The sequence below is a fragment of the Schistocerca gregaria genome, unplaced genomic scaffold, assembly GCF_023897955.1.
Source record: "Schistocerca gregaria isolate iqSchGreg1 unplaced genomic scaffold, iqSchGreg1.2 ptg000914l, whole genome shotgun sequence".
Taxonomy (NCBI): domain Eukaryota; kingdom Metazoa; phylum Arthropoda; class Insecta; order Orthoptera; family Acrididae; genus Schistocerca; species Schistocerca gregaria.
Window position 1 is genome coordinate 122,501 of NW_026062272.1, and position 15,000 is coordinate 137,500.

The following is a 15,000-nucleotide window of genomic DNA, read 5'->3' on the forward strand; positions in this document are numbered from 1 at the left end:
CGCCGTGTGGTGGAAGGTAAACATTATGCGGTACATCAGTACTTTCCTAATAGTTCGGTCGTCTCACGGCACTGCTTAGTAAATGATGCAAGGCCACATATAGATGATTTATGCGAATGTCCCTATACGTGCTGTAAGACTGGGCACACAACGTGAATCGCACGTCAGCCAGACACTCGAACATGCACCACTCTCGGCCTGCAACGGAGACACACAATACGTAAACATCTGGAATGCGACAATGTCGAGTGCATCCTCTCTGCGACATTGCACCGTCGACACTATGATAACCAGAGCAGTAGGTCCACCTATAAAAGCACAATACCCCACTCCTCCGACAACTACCATTGCTCAGATAAACCAACACACATCCTACACAGAGGGGCACCAAATATCACCCCCCGCCCTCGTGTTATACCACATGAAAAATTGCAGAAGTGAGAGACACAGACCCGCCAGCCTCTTGCTACAAGCATCGAACCGACGTGACGTATCTGACGGTGACTCAGGCATCCGCGTACTGCCACCACTATCCACCCCCCCCCCCCCCCCTCTCTCTCTCTTCCCCCTTTCCCACAATACCAAATTTAACCAACTTTATTGCTTAACCTAACTGTGGCTGTACCAGATTATCGCTTAACCTAACTGTGGCTGTACCAGATTATCGCTTAACCTAACTGTGGCTGTACCAGATTATCGCTTAACCTAACTGTGGCTGTACCAGATTATCGCTTAACCTAACTGTGGCTGTACCAGATTATCGCTTAACCTAACTGTGGCTGTACCAGATTATCGCTTAACCTAACTGTGGCTGTACCAGATTATCGCTTAACCTAACTGTGGCTGTACCAGATTATCGCTTAACCTAACTGTGGCTGTACCAGATCATCGCTTAACCTAACTGTGGCTGTACCAGATCATCGCTTAACCTAACTGTGGCTGTACCAGATTATCGCTTAACCTAACTCAATTTGTCCCTTAACCTAACTCAAGTTGTCCCTTAACCTAACTCAAGTTGTCCCTTAACCTAACTCAAGTTGTCCCTTAACCTAACTCAAGTTGTCCCTTAACCTAACTCAAGTTGTCCCTTAACCTAACTCAAGTTGTCCCTTAACCTAACTCAAGTTGTCCCTTAACCTAACTCAAGTTGTCCCTTAACCTAACTCAAGTTGTCCCTTAACCTAACTCAAGTTGTCCCTTAACCTAACTCAAGTTGTCCCTTAACCTAACTCAAGTTGTCCCTTAACCTAACTCAAGTTGTCCCTTAACCTAACTCAAGTTGTCCCTTAACCTAACTCAAGTTGTCCCTTAACCTAACTCAAGTTGTCCCTTAACCTAACTCAAGTTGTCCCTTAACCTAACTCAAGTTGTCCCTTAACCTAACTCAAGTTGTCCCTTAACCTAACTCAAGTTGTCCCTTAACCTAACTCAAGTTGTCCCTTAACCTAACTCAAGTTGTCCCTTAACCTAACCCACGTTGTCCCTTAACCTAACCCACGTTGTCCCTTAACCTAACCCACGTTGTCCCTTAACCTAACCCACGTTGTCCCTTAACCTAACCCACGTTGTCCCTTAACCTAACCCACGTTGTCCCTTAACCTAACCCACGTTGTCCCTTAACCTAACCCACGTTGTCCCTTAACCTAACCCACGTTGTCCCTTAACCTAACCCACGTTGTCCCTTAACCTAACCCACGTTGTCCCTTAACCTAACCCACGTTGTCCCTTAACCTAACCCACGTTGTCCCTTAACCTAACCCACGTTGTCCCTTAACCTAACCCACGTTGTCCCTTAACCTAACCCACGTTGTCCCTTAACCTAACCCACGTTGTCCCTTAACCTAACCCACGTTGTCCCTTAACCTAACCCACGTTGTCCCTTAACCTAACCCACGTTGTCCCTTAACCTAACCCACGTTGTCCCTTAACCTAACCCACGTTGTCCCTTTGCCTAACATAGTTCACTGCTCGGAATCTCTGGTGTCGTTGTTATCCTCATGTAGATGTCTTGCGAGTGTTGCTTACTTTCCACATATTCCCGCTATCCACTGTCAATTGTACTGCAATAGGACTATATCGGCCCCCCCCCCCCTCCTCTGTCCCCCTCTTTGTGTCTCTGTCCTCTCAAGCTGGTCGGTCTGGCGTGTGAGTGTTAAATGAGCCTCGCAGCTGTTCAGTTGCATTCAGATGTCGACGCCCTCAGTGTACGTCGTGGTATGGTCTGTGTCCATTGTCCGCTGATGTCGTACGCGTAACCCACACGCTGTACCGATCATCGGTAGTTACGTACAGAGTGAAGTAGTGTGATACGTGTGACTGTACGCTGGCTGTGCCCAACGGTGTCGAATCTCAATTTCCATATGTTGTGCTCGATGCTACTTGTCTCGTCTCCCAATAACAGCTAGGTTGCACTGTGGTACGCCGTAGAGGCGTGTGGGAGGAACGTACGAACGCATTGTATGTCACCCTGGGTCGCTGGGGGTGGTGGTGCGGTGAGTCAGGTCAGGTCAGGTCAGGTCAGGTCAGCGTGAGCCGTCTGATGTAGTGACGCGTGTATTCCGACTTTGTCGTATTGCCTCACACAAAGTGCTACCCTGGTGGACCGCGTTCCATATCTGGGACATGCCGCAGATGCCGGTTGACAGTGGATCGCGGAAGGGACATCGCATACTTGCGCGGGCCACCTTCCACGTGTTCTCTTCTGCACATGTCGCAGTGTGTATGTGGTCTGATGTAGCGTGTCGTGACACATGACATCCTGGCATGCAAGAATTGTTGAATTCGCAAATGTAGGTGGACATCTACGTTTACTGCCCAAGATACGCAAATGAACTGGAAATCCGTTGTTGAGCGGTTGTTCACGCTGGAGGTGAATCTGTGATGGCGACGATCGGTACAGCTATTAACCGGTTGTTTCAGCGGTACCCGCCACATCCACACACGTGACTAGGCCCATGTGGGTATGAAGCGATACGCGGCGGTGGCTTGGTGGGACTGTTCCCGGCCGGTGAAGGGGGGCCGCCCGGCGTGTTGGCCGCGCGCTGCGTGGGCGCACGCGCAACAGCCGGCTGGTGGGGGGCGCCGAGTGGCAGGAGCGCCAGCCGACGGGCCCGGCAGGCGGCGCAGCTACGCTGCGGCGCACCCTGCACGCGGCGCCTGGCGGCCAAAGTTGGTTCAGCCGAGCCCGGTGCGAAGCGCGGTGGACATCTGCAGTGTGCTGGTCTGATTGAGGACTGTGTGCGTTGAGGATGCGCCGCCGCCTGGCACTCGGCGCCGCGACGCCGTCTGCTGCTCGGTCGCCCCAGCGGTTCTCGCAGGTGGTTTGTATCGCAGTTGTGCGGACGTGTTGGCGCGTGCGCTGTGCTGGGAGAGTTCGCTTCTGCACCCAAGTGGGGCTTTGCCCTTGTGTGGCGCTGGCGTTGGAGCTGCCGGTCACCATAGGTGGCGCGTGTTGTCTCCCGCCGGCAATGCCACGACAGCACGCTCCCGGGCCTCTGTCGGCAGCGGCAAGCTCAGTTGGGAGCAAGGGTGTTCGCACTAAAACCGTCTACTCGCCTAACTCCGGGCGATTGCGCCTCTCTCGAAACCGACCAAGTACCTAGGACGGCGCTGCGCGCCGCCGGGACCTGAGAGGGTTTCGAGGTGTATCGTGCAGGGGAGCTCGGCCTCCTCCTGTTTGCAGAATAATTGAGCGGACGCTTGCGTGTTCGCGCGGGCCCCCGGGACACACTCCCGGGCGGCCGGCTGCTCAGCTCTAGTTGACGCAGCTCCCTGGTTGATCCTGCCAGTAGTCATATGCTTGTCTCAAAGATTAAGCCATGCATGTCTCAGTACAAGCCGCATTAAGGTGAAACCGCGAATGGCTCATTAAATCAGTTATGGTTCCTTAGATCGTACCCACGTTACTTGGATAACTGTGGTAATTCTAGAGCTAATACATGCAAACAGAGTCCCGACCAGAGATGGAAGGGACGCTTTTATTAGATCAAAACCAATCGGATTGGCTTGTCTGGTCCGTTTGCCTTGGTGACTCTGAATAACTTTGGGCTGATCGCACGGTCCTCGTACCGGCGACGCATCTTTCAAATGTCTGCCTTATCAACTGTCGATGGTAGGTTCTGCGCCTACCATGGTTGTAACGGGTAACGGGGAATCAGGGTTCGATTCCGGAGAGGGAGCCTGAGAAACGGCTACCACATCCAAGGAAGGCAGCAGGCGCGCAAATTACCCACTCCCGGCACGGGGAGGTAGTGACGAAAAATAACGATACGGGACTCATCCGAGGCCCCGTAATCGGAATGAGTACACTTTAAATCCTTTAACGAGTATCTATTGGAGGGCAAGTCTGGTGCCAGCAGCCGCGGTAATTCCAGCTCCAATAGCGTATATTAAAGTTGTTGCGGTTAAAAAGCTCGTAGTTGGATTTGTGTCCCACGCTGTTGGTTCACCGCCCGTCGGTGTTTAACTGGCATGTATCGTGGGACGTCCTGCCGGTGGGGCGAGCCGAAGGGGTGCTTTCGCGTCCCGAGGCGGACCCCGTTTAAATCCTACCAGGGTGCTCTTTGTTGAGTGTCTCGGTGGGCCGGCACGTTTACTTTGAACAAATTAGAGTGCTTAAAGCAGGCAAGCCCGCCTGAATACTGTGTGCATGGAATAATGGAATAGGACCTCGGTTCTATTTTGTTGGTTTTCGGAACCCGAGGTAATGATTAATAGGGACAGGCGGGGGCATTCGTATTGCGACGTTAGAGGTGAAATTCTTGGATCGTCGCAAGACGAACAGAAGCGAAAGCATTTGCCAAGTATGTTTTCATTAATCAAGAACGAAAGTTAGAGGTTCGAAGGCGATCAGATACCGCCCTAGTTCTAACCATAAACGATGCCAGCCAGCGATCCGCCGCAGTTCCTCCGATGACTCGGCGGGCAGCCTCCGGGAAACCAAAGCTTTTGGGTTCCGGGGGAAGTATGGTTGCAAAGCTGAAACTTAAAGGAATTGACGGAAGGGCACCACCAGGAGTGGAGCCTGCGGCTTAATTTGACTCAACACGGGAAACCTCACCAGGCCCGGACACCGGAAGGATTGACAGATTGATAGCTCTTTCTTGATTCGGTGGGTGGTGGTGCATGGCCGTTCTTAGTTGGTGGAGCGATTTGTCTGGTTAATTCCGATAACGAACGAGACTCTAGCCTGCTAACTAGTCGCGTGACATCCTTCGTGCTGTCAGCGATTACTTTTCTTCTTAGAGGGACAGGCGGCTTCTAGCCGCACGAGATTGAGCAATAACAGGTCTGTGATGCCCTTAGATGTTCTGGGCCGCACGCGCGCTACACTGAAGGAATCAGCGTGTCTTCCTAGGCCGAAAGGTCGGGGTAACCCGCTGAACCTCCTTCGTGCTAGGGATTGGGGCTTGCAATTGTTCCCCATGAACGAGGAATTCCCAGTAAGCGCGAGTCATAAGCTCGCGTTGATTACGTCCCTGCCCTTTGTACACACCGCCCGTCGCTACTACCGATTGAATGATTTAGTGAGGTCTTCGGACTGGTACGCGGCATCGACTCTGTCGTTGCCGATGCTACCGGAAAGATGACCAAACTTGATCATTTAGAGGAAGTAAAAGTCGTAACAAGGTTTCCGTAGGTGAACCTGCGGAAGGATCATTACCGACTAGACTGCATGTCTTTCGATGTGCGTGTCGTGTCGCGCAACACGCTACCTGTACGGCAGTGGCCGTGCGCCGCGTGCGGAACCACGCGTGCCTCTCAAAACTAGCGGAAGTGTTGTTGTTGTTGTGTGGTACGAGCGCTGAAGCTCTGGAGCGGCTGGCCTGCGGTACCTGGCGCCTGGCGCCGGTTTTGAATGACGTTCGCCCGAGTGCCTGTCCGCTCCGGTGTGGAGCCGTACGACGCCCATCGGCTGTGAGGCCGTTGGACACAAAAAAAATAGTGGAACAGGGGCCGTCAGACGCCTCAGTCCCGCAAATGCTACTGTCTTGAAAGAGACAGTGGGAGACTGAAAAGGAAAAGATCACCCAGGACGGTGGATCACTCGGCTCGTGGGTCGATGAAGAACGCAGCAAATTGCGCGTCGACATGTGAACTGCAGGACACATGAACATCGACGTTTCGAACGCACATTGCGGTCCATGGATTCCGTTCCCGGGCCACGTCTGGCTGAGGGTCGGCTACGTATACTGAAGCGCGCGGCGTTTGTCCCGCTTCGGAGACGTGGGAGTGTCGTGGTCGCCTGTGTGGCCGGCCGCGTCTCCTTAAACGTGCGATGCGCGCCCGTCGCCTGGCGGTTCGCATACCGGTACTTTCTCGGTAGCGTGCACAGCCGGCTGGCGGTGTGGCGTGCGACACCTCGTACAACGACCTCAGAGCAGGCGAGACTACCCGCTGAATTTAAGCATATTACTAAGCGGAGGAAAAGAAACTAACAAGGATTCCCCCAGTAGCGGCGAGCGAACAGGGAAGAGTCCAGCACCGAACCCCGCAGGCTGCCGCCTGTCGTGGCATGTGGTGTTTGGGAGGGTCCACTACCCCGACGCCTCGCGCCGAGCCCAAGTCCAACTCGAATGAGGCCACGGCCCGTAGAGGGTGCCAGGCCCGTAGCGGCCGGTGCGAGCGTCGGCGGGACCTCTCCTTCGAGTCGGGTTGCTTGAGAGTGCAGCTCCAAGTGGGTGGTAAACTCCATCTGAGACTAAATATGACCACGAGACCGATAGCGAACAAGTACCGTGAGGGAAAGTTGAAAAGAACTTTGAAGAGAGAGTTCAAAAGTACGTGAAACCGTTCTGGGGTAAACGTGAGAAGTCCGAAAGGTCGAACGGGTGAGATTCACGCCCATCCGGCCACTGGCCCCCGCCCTCGGCAGATGGGGCCGGCCGCCCGCGCGGAGCAATCCGCGGCGGGGTCGTGTCCGGTTGCCTTTCCACTCGCCGCGGGGTGGGGCCGTTCCGGTGTGCGGTGGGCCGCACTTCTCCCCTAGTAGGACGTCGCGACCCGCTGGGTGCCGGCCTACGGCCCGGGTGCGCAGCCTGTCCTTCCGCGGGCCTCGGTTCGCGTCTGTTGGGCAGAGCCCCGGTGTCCTGGCTGGCTGCTCGGCGGTATATCTGGAGGAGTCGATTCGCCCCTTTGGGCGCTCGGGCTCCCGGCAAGCGCGCGCGGTTCTTCCCGGATGACGGACCTACCTGGCCCGGCCCCGGACCCGCGCCGCTGTTGGCTCGGGATGCTCTCGGGCGGAATAATCGCTCCCGTCAGCGGCGCTTCAGCTTTGGACAATTTCACGACCCGTCTTGAAACACGGACCAAGGAGTCTAACATGTGCGCGAGTCATTGGGCTGTACGAAACCTAAAGGCGTAATGAAAGTGAAGGTCTCGCCTTGCGCGGGCCGAGGGAGGATGGGGCTTCCCCGCCCTTCACGGGGCGGCGGCCTCCGCACTCCCGGGGCGTCTCGTCCTCATTGCGAGGTGAGGCGCACCTAGAGCGTACACGTTGGGACCCGAAAGATGGTGAACTATGCCTGGCCAGGACGAAGTCAGGGGAAACCCTGATGGAGGTCCGTAGCGATTCTGACGTGCAAATCGATCGTCGGAGCTGGGTATAGGGGCGAAAGACTAATCGAACCATCTAGTAGCTGGTTCCCTCCGAAGTTTCCCTCAGGATAGCTGGTGCTCGTACGAGTCTCATCCGGTAAAGCGAATGATTAGAGGCCTTGGGGCCGAAACGACCTCAACCTATTCTCAAACTTTAAATGGGTGAGATCTCCGGCTTGCTTGATATGCTGAAGCCGCGAGCAAACGACTCGGATCGGAGTGCCAAGTGGGCCACTTTTGGTAAGCAGAACTGGCGCTGTGGGATGAACCAAACGCCGAGTTAAGGCGCCCGAATCGACGCTCATGGGAAACCATGAAAGGCGTTGGTTGCTTAAGACAGCAGGACGGTGGCCATGGAAGTCGGAATCCGCTAAGGAGTCTGTAACAACTCACCTGCCGAAGCAACTAGCCCTGAAAATGGATGGCGCTGAAGCGTCGTGCCTATACTCGGCCGTCAGTCTGGCAGTCATGGCCGGTCCTCGCGGCCGGCCGCGAAGCCCTGACGAGTAGGAGGGTCGCGGCGGTGGGCGCAGAAGGGTCTGGGCGTGAGCCTGCCTGGAGCCGCCGTCGGTGCAGATCTTGGTGGTAGTAGCAAATACTCCAGCGAGGCCCTGGAGGGCTGACGCGGAGAAGGGTTTCGTGTGAACAGCCGTTGCACACGAGTCAGTCGATCCTAAGCCCTAGGAGAAATCCGATGTTGATGGGGGCCGTCATAGCATGATGCACTTTGTGCTGGCCCCCGTTGGGCGAAAGGGAATCCGGTTCCTATTCCGGAACCCGGCAGCGGAACCGATATAAGTCGGGCCCCTCTTTTAGAGATGCTCGTCGGGGTAACCCAAAAGGACCCGGAGACGCCGTCGGGAGATCGGGGAAGAGTTTTCTTTTCTGCATGAGCGTTCGAGTTCCCTGGAATCCTCTAGCAGGGAGATAGGGTTTGGAACGCGAAGAGCACCGCAGTTGCGGCGGTGTCCCGATCTTCCCCTCGGACCTTGAAAATCCGGGAGAGGGCCACGTGGAGGTGTCGCGCCGGTTCGTACCCATATCCGCAGCAGGTCTCCAAGGTGAAGAGCCTCTAGTCGATAGAATAATGTAGGTAAGGGAAGTCGGCAAATTGGATCCGTAACTTCGGGATAAGGATTGGCTCTGAGGATCGGGGCGTGTCGGGCTTGGTCGGGAAGTGGGTCAGCGCTAACGTGCCGGGCCTGGGCGAGGTGAGTGCCGTAGGGGTGCCGGTAAGTGCGGGCGTTTAGCGCGGGCGTGGTCTGCTCTCGCCGTTGGTTGGCCTCGTGCTGGCCGGCGGTGCAGGATGCGCGCGCCTGCGCGGCGTTCGCGCCCCGGTGCTTCAACCTGCGTGCAGGATCCGAGCTCGGTCCCGTGCCTTGGCCTCCCACGGATCTTCCTTGCTGCGAGGCCGCGTCCGCCTTAGCGTGCTCCTCCGGGGGCGCGCGGGTGCGCGGATTCTCTTCGGCCGCCATTCAACGATCAACTCAGAACTGGCACGGACTGGGGGAATCCGACTGTCTAATTAAAACAAAGCATTGCGATGGCCCTAGCGGGTGTTGACGCCCTGTGATTTCCACTACATTGGACTTCATTCGGGCGCCGTCCAGGTCTCCTGGTTTTAACCCATCGGGTACACCCGCACAGCAACCGCTTAACGGAGGGGCATAGGTGCGACCGAGACTGGTGGTTCTAACCTTTCTCACTGCACCTGGGACTCGTGTCCTGTGGCTAATGTTTCCGTGGCGGCCGCCCGGTAGGGTTTGTTGTGCGTTTGGCGAACGGCCCACTTTCATATATCAGTGCCGGCAGCCTGCGCCTTCATTATTTTGGCGGCCGCCGGGTGTCGTCCCCGGTGACTAATCCCACGCTAGGTTGGCGGTATTGCACTCGCTCCGCGTCCCTAGTGTCCCTGCCGCCTGGGGTTCGGGCGCAATGCGAAAGTCATCCCACAGGTCCGGCTGGGTAAGCGATCTGGCGGTTCTCGTCGGTGACCACCCTGCTGTGGGTCGGTGCGCTCACGTCTACTCGTTAACTGGGGTTTCCAGGTCTCGGGGCGCGTGGTTGGTGCTCGTTGGTAATTTCCATGTTGCGTGGGGAGAACCTCGTTCAGTATCCAGCCTCCGTCCAAAAGCGATTCCTGCCCAGTGCTCTTTGAATGTCAACGTTGAAGAAATTCAAGCAAAGCGCGGGTAAACGGCGTGAGTTAACTATGACTTCTCTTAATATAGCCAAATGCCTCGTCATCTAATTAGTGACGCGCATGAATGGATTAACGAGATTCCCGCTGTCCCTATCTACTAGCTCCGGCTGTCTCATGCTGTGGGTCTGCAATTTGCGTGGGTCCATGGTTGGGAATAGGCAGCGGGGGAAGGATGCGTCTCGACCAGCTTAGCCTCTCCTTCCCAAGTGCCCCTGCCCGCCTTCTCGTGGTGGAGCTGTTAAGCCTTCGGGCGACCAAAGGGCAGGGGGGCGACGGTGTGCTGAACATCTTGCACACCGGTTCCGGCGACTGCATTCTTCGGGGCGGGAACCTGGCCTAAGTCGGCGAAGGTCACCCGCCTTGCCCCTGGATTTCCGGGGCATGATCCGCCAAGCCGGGGCGTGGTGACATGTCCCCGGTTAGGTTAGATGGGTCCAAACCCCTGAATGTCTGGGGGACCGGCCCGGCACCTGAGTAGGACCGGGTCTTTAGCCTTTGGTGGGAACTCGGCCTAGTAGGGGGCGAAGGACGGAGAGTGAATCCGCTCTCCCGGAATGCGGGTGGCATTCGTCGGCAAGGGAGCGGGTGAAAACCTCGATGGTGCAGCCGTCGAAGAGGACTAGTGCGCTGTACCCACGGCGTGCTAAACCTAGCAGCTCTTTTGTGGAAAGCTCTTGTCAAGGGGCGGGACCGGTGAGCGAGCTGCATTTAGCCTCCCCCCATGCCAGAGCGGCCGGTCCGGGGAAAGAGACGGGCCTCCATTTTTCACTCTCTCATTTCGTCAATATGGCTGAAAACGTAGAGAGTGATAATGCGCTCGAGGGTGATTCGGTGTTCGAGGAGAATTTGACTGTCGCTGAGCGACACACGCGATTTCTAAAGTTGCTTGATTCCAGTGTTAAAAATGGAAAGATCAGCAACTACGCGATTAACCATATCAGGGATTGTGTAGCTCGATGGGCGATGGCCCACTCTCAACTTGAGGGTCGGATATTAGAATTAGAGAAGGAGAACGAGCGTCTAAGAGGTCAGCCCGCAGTGGCTCGGTCTTATGCCGCGGTTGCGAGTGCCCCTGTGGTTAAAGCGCCGTCGGCAAAGGAAACAATTCAGCAAAACATTAAAAAGACATATCCGACTGTATTCATTAAACCGAAGGCAGGCGAGGATATTCGGGCTGTCAAGACTGCTTTTGAGAAATGTATCAATCCCAAACGTGACAAAATCAAGATTAACACTGTAAGGACTGCTAAGAACGTATTGATAGTTGAGACAGCCACGCAAGAAGACAGTCAGAGAATAATGGCGAATAAGGAATTAATGGAAAAGGTTAAGTGCGAACCGCCAAGGAAACGCAGGCCTTTGATGTGCCTGTACGATGTTCCTACTTACATGAATGCGGATAGCCTACTTGATGCGATCTACATACAGAATTTTGATGTTTCTATGACGAGGGAGGAATTTGACAGTCAGTTTAGATTGCGATTCAAAGTAGGGCCAAGGGATAAGTTAACTGTGCATCATGTGGTGGAGGTCTCACCTGAAATGTGGAAGCCATTAACAAGAATTGGGAGGCTATATGTTGGATATTCGGCACTAAACATTAAGGATTACTTGGCGGTGCCACGATGCACCAAGTGCCAAGATTTAAATCACACAAATAAATATTGTAATGAAGATCAGGCTGTGTGCGCCCACTGCGGGCTGGTGGGGCATGAAAGGAGGGACTGCCCTAATAAGGACAGACCTCCTGTATGTATACCGTGTAAGAAACGTGGTAGGAAGTGTGGAGGACCGAAGGATTGCCCCACCTACCGAATGTTCTTAGACAGGATCGTACAGAGGACAGATTATGGCGACCCGTAAGGCGCCAAAGAAGAAGTCACCTAGTAAAGAAAAGAGGGACGCAGAGAGGGGTAGGTTAATTTATAAGGCTCTGTCCACAGGTTCTTTACTCTGCTCCGACGTTGTTCGGGGTTCCACGAGTAGTCTGGTGATGGAGGTCGGCGTCCAGACGGAGGTCGACTTGGAGGAAGCTATGGGTCGACTAACTTGTCGCCCATTGAGTGCCAGTGTGGAGGGGCCTGTGATGCAAGATGTTTCAAAGCAAGATCAACATGCTGTGTCTTTAGTCCCTACTGAAGTCGGTGGTGGTGGTGGTGGCGGAGGTTCAGATGTAAATATTGTGAATGTTACCGATGTAAAACGTGTAAATAGTGATGGTGGTGGTGTAACTTATAATGCAGTTGGTCCAGGTGATATCTATGATAATTTCGACCTTAAGTTACGATTGTCAAGGCTTGAAGAGCCTGCATTGTTAACTGTTGCACTGAGGCAGCTTGTTAGAACAGAGCATAGGGGTGGGGAAGATATTACTTACCCAGCCCTGGAGGATGTTGATTGTATTCATTTGCAAGCTGCTAATATTCCAACGCAACCTGATGAATTAAAACTTTTGGTGGAGAAGGTGTTTGCTAGAAGGGGCCGGAAATTTGATATAGATAAAATTTACAGCGATATGGTCAAGATGTATGGACGAAATGTCTCGGATTTTTCGAAGCCTTGGCCTGCTAGTCGCCTTCATGTTTTCTATCCCCCCGGTTAATGGGGCGATTCAGGTTGCTGCAGATTAATGCCATGCGTAGCCACTTGGTTGCGCAAGAGCTGAGAAAGGTAGCGGAGGAAGAGTTACTGGACATTCTTGTGATTCAAGAGCCGGCCTCCTGTGCTGGTCGGATTCCCGGATTTCCTGCGTCCGCGCAAGTGGTGTCCTCAGGGGAGAATCCCATGACTGCTATTGTAGTGCTGAATAAACTGATCAAGACCACTATTTTAACACAATTTTGTAATGAACATGTGATTGTGGTACAGCTTAATTTGTTGATGAATTTAGTATTCATTGTTAATGTATACTGTCAATTTCGGCAGCATATAACTGGATTTTTGAATCAGTTGGATTGGATACTAAGAACTCTACAAGGCAAGTCTGTAATAGTCTGTATGGATGCGAATGCCAAGTCTCCTCTGTGGCACAGTGTGGAACAGGATGAGCGGGGTGTCGAGCTCGAGAATTTGATTATGCAATTGCATCTTGATGTGGTGAATCAACCTGGACACCCACCTACCTTTTCAGGGAGGGCGGGTGCTGTTTCTAATATTGATGTGACGTTGGCAACTCAGAGCTCGGCACCACACGTTTGTGGTTGGAGAGTTGTTGACAACCTCACAGTGAGTGATCACAATTGTATATTTTTTGAGTATTGTACTGAGGTTGTGGAAGATACCGGGGAATGGGAGGAAAGGTTTAATTATCGGAAAACTGATTGGGACCGACTAGCACAGGAATTTCGTCCTCCAGGGCTGGGCTCTGAGGCGGAAATACATAATGTGGACGATGTGGTTGCTGATCTGCTGGCATCCATTGAGGCAGCAATTGTTGCAGCAGTTCCCCGGGTGGCGAGGTATGTCCGTACGCAGGCTACTCCGTGGTCCCCAGAACTGACTGCACTCAAGCGTTCTGTCAGGCGGGCGCGGAGTAACTATCAAGGGAGTTTCGGGCATGAAGAGAGACAGTTTCATCTGAGAAGGTATCGCCGCCTGAAGGACAGATATCAGCAGGCTATTCAGCAGGCAAGGAGGCAATCATGGCAGAACTTTGTTAACGAGCAGCTTGGTCTGGACCCTTGGGGGGTTCCATATAAGCTCGTGAGAGAGAAGATCAGATCTCCTGGGATGTTGTCAACTTTGCGGTTGGAAGATGGTCGGTGTACTACAACGTGGGAGGAGACTGTTAATGTGCTGTTGAACGTTTTGTTACCAGACGATGTTGAAGAAGAGGATACGGAGGAGCAGCGAAGAATTCGTCAAGCATTGTTGGAGCCATATGTGAATGAGGTGCACGTTTACCCCTTCTCCGCAGAGGAGGTGGTGGCTGCACTTCACACATTTGCACAGAGGAAAGCGCCTGGTCCTGACAAGGTGCCGGCCGAGATTCTGCAGTATCTAGCACCCCAGTTGGCTCCAGATCTGGCTAAAGTTTTCAATGTGTGTTTACACCATGGAGTCTATCCAACCAGGTGGAAGATTGCCGATGTAGTTATTATCAAGAAGGGCCCTGACAAGGACCCTCAATTACCCAAGTCTTATAGACCGATCTGTCTCTTGGATGTACTTGGAAAGACCTTTGAGAAGTTACTTACTGACAGACTTTTGAGCCACAGGACTTTGTATGGCATGAGTGATCGGCAGTTCGGATTCCGGAAGGGTCGCTCCACTCAGGATGCGATCAACGAGGTTTCTCGGACTGTCCACTCAGCCAGTACGAAGTATGTTCTGGGTATTATGGTGGATATTTCAGGGGCCTTCGACAACTTGTGGTGGCCCGCACTCTTCTCCCGCTTGCGGGAGATGGAGTGTCCTGGGTTGCTGTATCGTTGTCTGGAGGCCTACTGTAATGACAGACTGGCAAGGATTGCGGCTCCGGGGACTGTGGTGACTAAGAGGATATCTCGGGGGTGTCCCCAGGGATCAGTATTTGGTCCGGTTTTTTGGGACATTACTATGGAACCGCTGTTGAACATCTTGCAGGGGGATGCTTCAGTCCTGGGTGCCGTGGCCTACGCGGACGACCTAGTCATACTTGTGGAAGGGAACAGTAGATCTACAATAGAAGAGCGTGCAAGGGTAGCTGTTGGGCTCTTGCAGACATGGTGTGGTCGCTCCAAATTAAGGGTAGCGCCTAGGAAGTCCTTGTACATGTTACTAAAGGGTAAGCTCAATAGAGACCCAACCATCAGAATCGATGATGTGATGGTTGCTAGGCATGGCTCAGCTAGATACCTGGGTGTGTACTTGGATGAACATTGGAATTTTGGGGTACACATTCAGCAGACTGCTGCAAAGGCGTTGGCGTTATTCAACAAGTTAATAACTATTGGGCAGCGGCGTTTTCATCTGCCGCTGAAAGCTATCCACATGTATCACAACTGTTTATTGGCTCCAATTGTTGGTTACGGAGCAAGTGTGTGGGCCCACAGGTTGGCTCTGGTGAGGCCAGCTATGGCGGTAAGGCGAGTCCAGAGGAATGTACTTCTGAGATGTATTGGTGCATTTGGCACCAGTCCAACAGATGCTTTGTTGGTGATTATGGGTTTGTGCCCTTTAGATTTGATAATACGCCAGCAAGCTGCCATTTACTGGCTGCG

At 53.7% G+C, this 15,000-nt stretch overlaps 2 non-coding genes across 2 annotated transcripts; both read left to right on the forward strand.

Annotated features, from left to right (window-relative positions):
- Positions 1-3,768: 3,768 nt before the first annotated feature.
- Positions 3,769-5,661, forward strand: LOC126325278 (small subunit ribosomal RNA). Its single transcript, XR_007559972.1, has one exon. It is a non-coding gene; the product is annotated as a small subunit ribosomal RNA (ribosomal RNA).
- Positions 5,662-6,026: 365 nt separating this feature from the next.
- LOC126325260 (5.8S ribosomal RNA) lies at positions 6,027-6,181 on the forward strand. Its single transcript, XR_007559954.1, has one exon. It is a non-coding gene; the product is annotated as a 5.8S ribosomal RNA (ribosomal RNA).
- The last annotated feature ends 8,819 nt before the right edge of the window (positions 6,182-15,000 follow it).